Source organism: Vombatus ursinus, unplaced genomic scaffold (assembly GCF_900497805.2).
Source record: "Vombatus ursinus unplaced genomic scaffold, bare-nosed wombat genome assembly UNPS02015398.1, whole genome shotgun sequence".
In the NCBI taxonomy this organism is placed as follows: Eukaryota; Metazoa; Chordata; class Mammalia; order Diprotodontia; family Vombatidae; genus Vombatus; species Vombatus ursinus.
Window position 1 is genome coordinate 345435 of NW_020955176.1, and position 6627 is coordinate 352061.

A 6627-nucleotide genomic window follows, 5' to 3' on the forward strand; every position below is an offset into this window, starting at 1 on the left:
AAGTGAGCAGTACTGGTCCATTGAAGAAAGTGAGATGGGGGCTTCTTCAGCTCTGCTCCTGCGAGGTTCCCCCTCGTCCTTCATTTCTCAGGCACCAGAGAAGGACGTACATCCTCAGGAAGAATTATCAGAATGTCTGCCCCTGTTTTGGCAAAACCACAGCTGCGAGGCCTTTTGGCTAAGTGCTTGCAATTTTATATTATTACAGCATTTATTCTGTCCTTGGGATGTGCTACCATGTATAATTTTGGAGTGGCTGAACCTAGGAAAAAGGCATATCAAAATTTCTATAGAAGGTATGGTGCTGTGAAAGATTTTGAAGAGATGAATCAAGCTGGTGTCTTTCAGTATGGAAAACCATGATGAAATATACAGGTTTCAGAGGCTTGAAGTCCCTGGATACTTATTACTGACCTGTTTTTCTTGTGCTCTAACATGAAGTACATGCACACTGGCTGTGGAATAGTCTAACTTGATAATAAACAGTTGATGACCTATGTGTGGTAACTTACAAAAAAAGAAAGTGAGATGGGCAGGTTGAGTGGAGGCTCAGTGAGGAGATTTAAGGCCACTGGTAAGTCCTAGATGGAATTTTGTGGATTGCAGCCTCTGAAATTCTCTTTTGTTGATATGGAGACAGTTCCCCATAAAACCTAATGGGTTTTTGAACAATCCGGGATGAGATCAGACACGTGGCTGGACCTTTTTCTAATGGGGCTGACAAAAGGAGTGGGCCAATCTGTATTCCCCATAAGCCAGTCGCAAGGGTAGACATGTGGAGACCCTCAACCTGCTTCTCCCCAGCTTGGTGGAGTGAGGGCAGCAGCCTCGGTCAGAAGTTGGCCTACTGTTCAGAGTCTTGAGGGAAAGAGGAGAAGCCAGAGTTGGTGATAAATGCATGATTGGGTCTAGAATTCAGGATACCTGGATTCTATTCCCAGCTCATCCACTTATCCCTTTCCTCTATGAAAGGAGATGAATTTTTCCAGCTCCCCAGATGGATTGTGTCTGTTGAGCACTTTTGGCTTGGGGGAGGGGGGAGGTATTGGGTGAAAAAAAAGGAGATGTGATTATTGTTGGAGGGAAGTCACAAATGCTGGCAATAGCATTGAGGAGGGAGGAATCCAGCAGATCCTAATTTGAAGAAGAGAGGCAGAATACATTTCTAGACATCCCTATGAAAAGCATCCAAGAGGAGAGGTCAGGGCAGGTGCCCTGGGGAATGGAGTGGTGTCAGCAGTATCCAGAGAACAGGCTATGTCTTGAGCTGAGGTACTCAGGAGCGTGGGAGTTGAAGATGCCATCTTTATCCTTTCCTCCCTCCTCCCTTGCATGGGGTATTGAACCATCTCTGTCATCTGCCCACAGCCTATAATTCAGCATCCCAGCTGCAGTGACTGTTTGACTCTTCAATTGTTGTGGATAGAGATTATGGAGAGGGAGAGAGTGATTGTCAGGTGCCTGGCAGGGCTCGAGCAGCTTTGGCGATGGAGGCGGGATCCGACATGGTAGGCTGTCCTCACCCTTCCGCCATCTCCCTAACCCCAAAGTCATTTAACAATCTATTTATTAAATCACCACCCTCAACATCACTGTTTATTCTTTCCTTCCCTGAGAGCTGAGGCCCGAAGAAATCTAGGTTCTTGAGTGCCAACCAATAACAACAACAGCAATAACCACAACATCAATAATAATGTTAATAATAGCCACTAGGATTTATAGAGTATTTTAAGGTTTACAAATCCTTTCTCATTTTGTCCTCATAATGCACTGATGTTATCCTCCTTTTGCGCTGTTCAGTTGTGGGGAAATGGAGGGATAACACCCATGACTATGAGTTTATTAATTTTCTCTTTCAACAAATGTTTTAATGAATATTTACTACTTGCAATGCATTGTATAGAAACTCCAGGGTAGATACAAAAATAAATGACAGGTTCCTGCCCTCAAGAAGCTTACCATCCAGCAGGAGAGAGAAGGCACAAAATATAATAGAATAGAATATAAATAAAAATAGAATTGCATAAGAGAGGTCAGTCAATAAACATAAATTAAATGCCTACTGTGTACTAGGCACTGTGCTAAGCACTGGGGATACAAAGAAAAGCAGAAGACAGTCTTTGCCCTCAAGGAGCTCACAGTCTAACAAAGATGAAAACAAAATGCTCTGAGAGTTGGGAAGGAGGAGGCTCAGCAGAGATGGGTGTTGCTTATGCAACTTGATAATTTATAGGGAAACTGACCACCTCAACATCTCCCCTAACTGTACAGTAATAAGTCTATCCAACCCTAAGAATCCTATGAGGTAGGACATGTTAGGATTTGGACTTGTCATTTCATTAGCAGAGGTGCAAACTCCTTTTAGCCTCTGCATGCTGGCCCCTCTGCAGTTTATAGCCTTAGAAAGCCACCTGACTTCCAGTGCCAAGATGATAGAGTGTGGAAAGAACCCATTGAAACCCTCCTAAGTTCCCCTCCAAACAATTAAAAAACAGCCTCAGAATTGGTCTAGGAGCATGCATGAAAACTCCCAGAAACATCATAGCCAAATTCCAGAGTTCACAGATCAAGGAGAAAGTATGGCAAGAAGCCAAAAAGAAACAATTCAAATATCATGGAGCTACAATCAGGATTACACGGGATTTAGCAGCTTCCACATTAAGGAGCTGGGGGGCTTTGGATGTGATATACCAGAAAGCAAAAGAGTTGGTATTACAACAAAGAATCACTTACCAAACAAAATTGAATATAATCTTTCAGGGGGAAAATGGATATTTAACAAAATAGAGGACTTTTAAGCATTTCTAATTAAAAGACCAAAGCTGAATAAAAAATTTGACCTTCAAATATAAGACTCAAGGGAAACATAAAAAGGTAAAAAAGAAACAAGAAAGAGAAAACATAAGTAATTCAATAAAGTTAAACTGCTTGTATTTCTATATGGCAAGATAATATTTGTAACAACAACTTTATTATTATAAGAGCAATTAGAAGGAGTGTATGTGGACAGAAGGTGTGGATATAAGGTGACTTCAATGGGATGATATCAAGAAAAACAAAATAAAGGAGTGAGAAAGAAAATTGCATTGGAAGAAGAAGGAGGGGCAGATTGAATGAAGTAAATTAACCCACATAAAAGAGGCATGAAAGAGCTATTATAATGGAGGCAAAGATGGGGGGGGGTGAGCAAAGTTTAAACCTTATTCTCAACAAAATTGGCTTAAAAAGGGAATACTATACGTGCTCAGTTGGATATAGAAGCTATCTTGTCCTATAAGGAAGTGAAAAGGAATGAGGATAATAGAAATAGGCGGAACTGATAAAAGGGAGGGTTTATTGGGGAAAGCAGTGATCAGAAGTAAAACACTTGTAAGGAGGGAAAGAGTAGGGGGTAAGAGAGAGGGGGATAAGCAGGCAAAAACAGCAGGGAGGAGAAATACACAGTTTTCATAATTATAAATGTGAATGGGATGAACTCACCCATAAAATGGAAATGGGTAGCAGAATGAATTAAAAACCAGAATTCTCCATGAGTTGTTTGCTAGAAACACATTTGAAGCAGAGAGATACACCCAGGGTAAAGGTAAGAGGCTGGAGCAGAATCTATTATGCTTAAGCTGAAACAAAGAAAGCAGGGGTAGCAAATGTGATCTCAGACAAAGCAAAAGCAAAAATAGACCTAATTAAAAGATATGAAGAAGGAAACTATATCTTGCTGAAAGGTACCATAGAGTAGACAATAAAGTCATATCAATACTAAACATATATGCATCAAGTGTTATAGCATCTAAATTTTTGAAAAAGTTGAATGAGTAACAGAAGAAAATAGATAATAAAACCAAATTAGTGGGGGACCTCAACTTTCCCTTCTCAGAACTAGATTAGATCTAACCAAGAGATAAACAAGAAAGAAGTTAAGGAGGTGAATAAAATTCTGGAAAAGGTAGATATGATAGATCTCTGAAGAAAATTGAATGGGAATAGAAAGGAATATACCTTTTCTCAGCAGTAAATGGCACCTACACAAAAAATGACCATGTATTAGGACAAAAAAACCTCATAACCAAATACAGAAAAGCAGAAATAGTAAACATATCCTTTTCAGATCATAATACAGTAAAAATAACATTCAATAATGGACAGTGGAGAGATTAAAAATTAATTGGAAATTAAATAATCAAGTGCTAAAAAAACAAATGGGTCAAAGGACAAATCATGGGAATGATAATTTCATTAAAGAAAATGACAACAATGAGAAGACACACCAAAATTGATGGGATGCCATCAAAAAAGTACTTGGGGAAAATTTACATCTCTAACTGCCAAATAGAGGGAAAAGGACCTACCTGTGCAAAAATATTTATAGCAGCTCTTTTTGTGGTGGTTAAGAATTAGAAATTGAAAGGATGCCTATCATTTGGGGAATGGCTAAAAAGCTGTGGTATATGATTGCAAAGGAATATTATTGTGTATAAGAAATGACAAGCAGGATGATTTCAGAAAAACTTGGAAAGACTGATTTATAGTGAAGTGAACAGAACCAGGAGAATGTTGTGCACAGTAACAGCAATATTGTTCGATGTAGAACTGTGAATGACTTAGTTATTCTCAGCAATATAATGATCCAAGACAATCCCAAAGTACTAATGATGAAGCATACTATCTGCCTCCAGTGAAACAACTGATATTGATTGACTACAGGCTGAAGCATGCTATTTTTCACTTTCTTTCATCTTTTTTCTTTTATTCAAATGTTCTTTTATGAAACAACTAATATGGAAATGTTTTACATAATTACACATGTATAACCTGTATCTGATTGCTTACCATCTCAGGGATGGTGGAGGGGAGGAGGGGAGGGAGGGAGGAATTAGAATTTGTAACTCAAAACTATAAATAAAAGTGTGAAACAATTGGAAGGAAAAAAAAAACACCTCCAGCACTGAAAGGTTGTGACTTGTCCAGGGTCACTCAGCCAGCATTAGAAGAAGGATTTGAAACGAGGTCTTCCTAGTTTTGAGGAATACCCTCTATCTATTATACTGTGTCATACCAATCATATCCAAACCTCTCCTAATTTTAGTGCCTTTCCTTTTTAATTATTTCCTATTTATCCTGTAAAGAGCTTATTTGTTTGCTTATTGTCTCCCCCATTAGATTATAAATTCCTTGAGGGCAGGGACTATCTTTTGCCTCTTTCTGTACTCCCAGTATGCTTGGTGAATAGCAGGTGCTTAATAAATGTTTATCAATTGATTGACAAACCTTGGTCTTTGGATTCCAAATTCAGTGGACTTCCTATTACAGCAGAGCTAATTTTGCTAGAAACACTCCTTTGGATTAAGGCACCAACTTGTTGAAATGTAAATATTTGTTTAGTAAATCAACAAGCATTTATTAAGTGATTTCAACCTCCCAGAATTGTGGTAGGTGACAAGGATGCAATTCTATCATAAAACATTCTATTGTGGGTTCCGGAGGCAGGGAGTGGGATGTGGAAAGATAGTACATTAACGGCTCTTCAAGCATTTCCACAAGGGTATGGATTAGTTTATCAGACTAGCCAGGGATGGCTTGAATGGAGAGCAAGAAGCAACATCCTGCATGGGAAGGGTTACAACATGGACTGCTGTGGTTCCAGGGAGGATGGACCCCAGTGAGTCACAGTATGAGAGCATTGAACATTGGGGAAGAAGGATTATTTCAAAGGGAGGAAATGAGGGAAGAAATATCAACTTGTGGTAGCTATAAGGATGGTGCAATGGATAAAGTGCTGGGTTTGGAGTCAGGATGACCTAATTTCAAATTCTGTCTCTGTGTAACTCTGGGCAAGTCTGCTTCTGCCTCAGTTTCCTCAACTGTAAAATGGAGATAATAACAGAACTTACTTTACCTCCCAGGGTTGTTGTGAGCATCAATGAGGTAATATTTGTACAGCGCTTAGCACAGTGCCTGGCACATAGCAGGCACCTAATAAATGTTTTTTCCTTCCCTCCCTATGTCACAATTCTACTGAGGATAGGCGCCTGCATGGTCTTGGATCTGCTGGAGTCTATGGGTGGGTAGAGGAAACTTGTACTGGAAGTAAGCCAGAAGGTAGAGACCAGACAGGTAAGGTAAAAATGAGCAAACAGAACATTTAATTTTAAACATTTTATGTTTATTTCATACTGTATTCATTATCTTTTGTTTTTACATCATTTTCATTTCCTCTTATGTCCCTATACCTTTTTTACCTAGAGAGCCATCCTTTGTCAAAAAGATTTAAAAAGAAAGAAGGGAGGGGCAGTTTAGCAAAATCAATCAATACATCAATTGCATCTGACAGGAATGCAACATTCCATACCTATAGTCCTCCACGTGGACAAAGAGAGGAGGGAAGGTCATATTCTTGCCTTTTTTGAGTATAAAGGGGTATGTGAAAAATTTGGCCATTACATTTACACAACAGAACATCTGCTTTCCCCTTTTTACCATCGACAAGGTGCAGAGTGGATAGAATGATGAATTTGGAGTCAGGCCTGAGTTCAAATATTGCCTCAAACATTAGCTGAATGGTTGTGGGCAAATCATTTAACCTCAGTTTCCATATCTTTAAAACGAGCATAATAATAGCACCGACCTTAC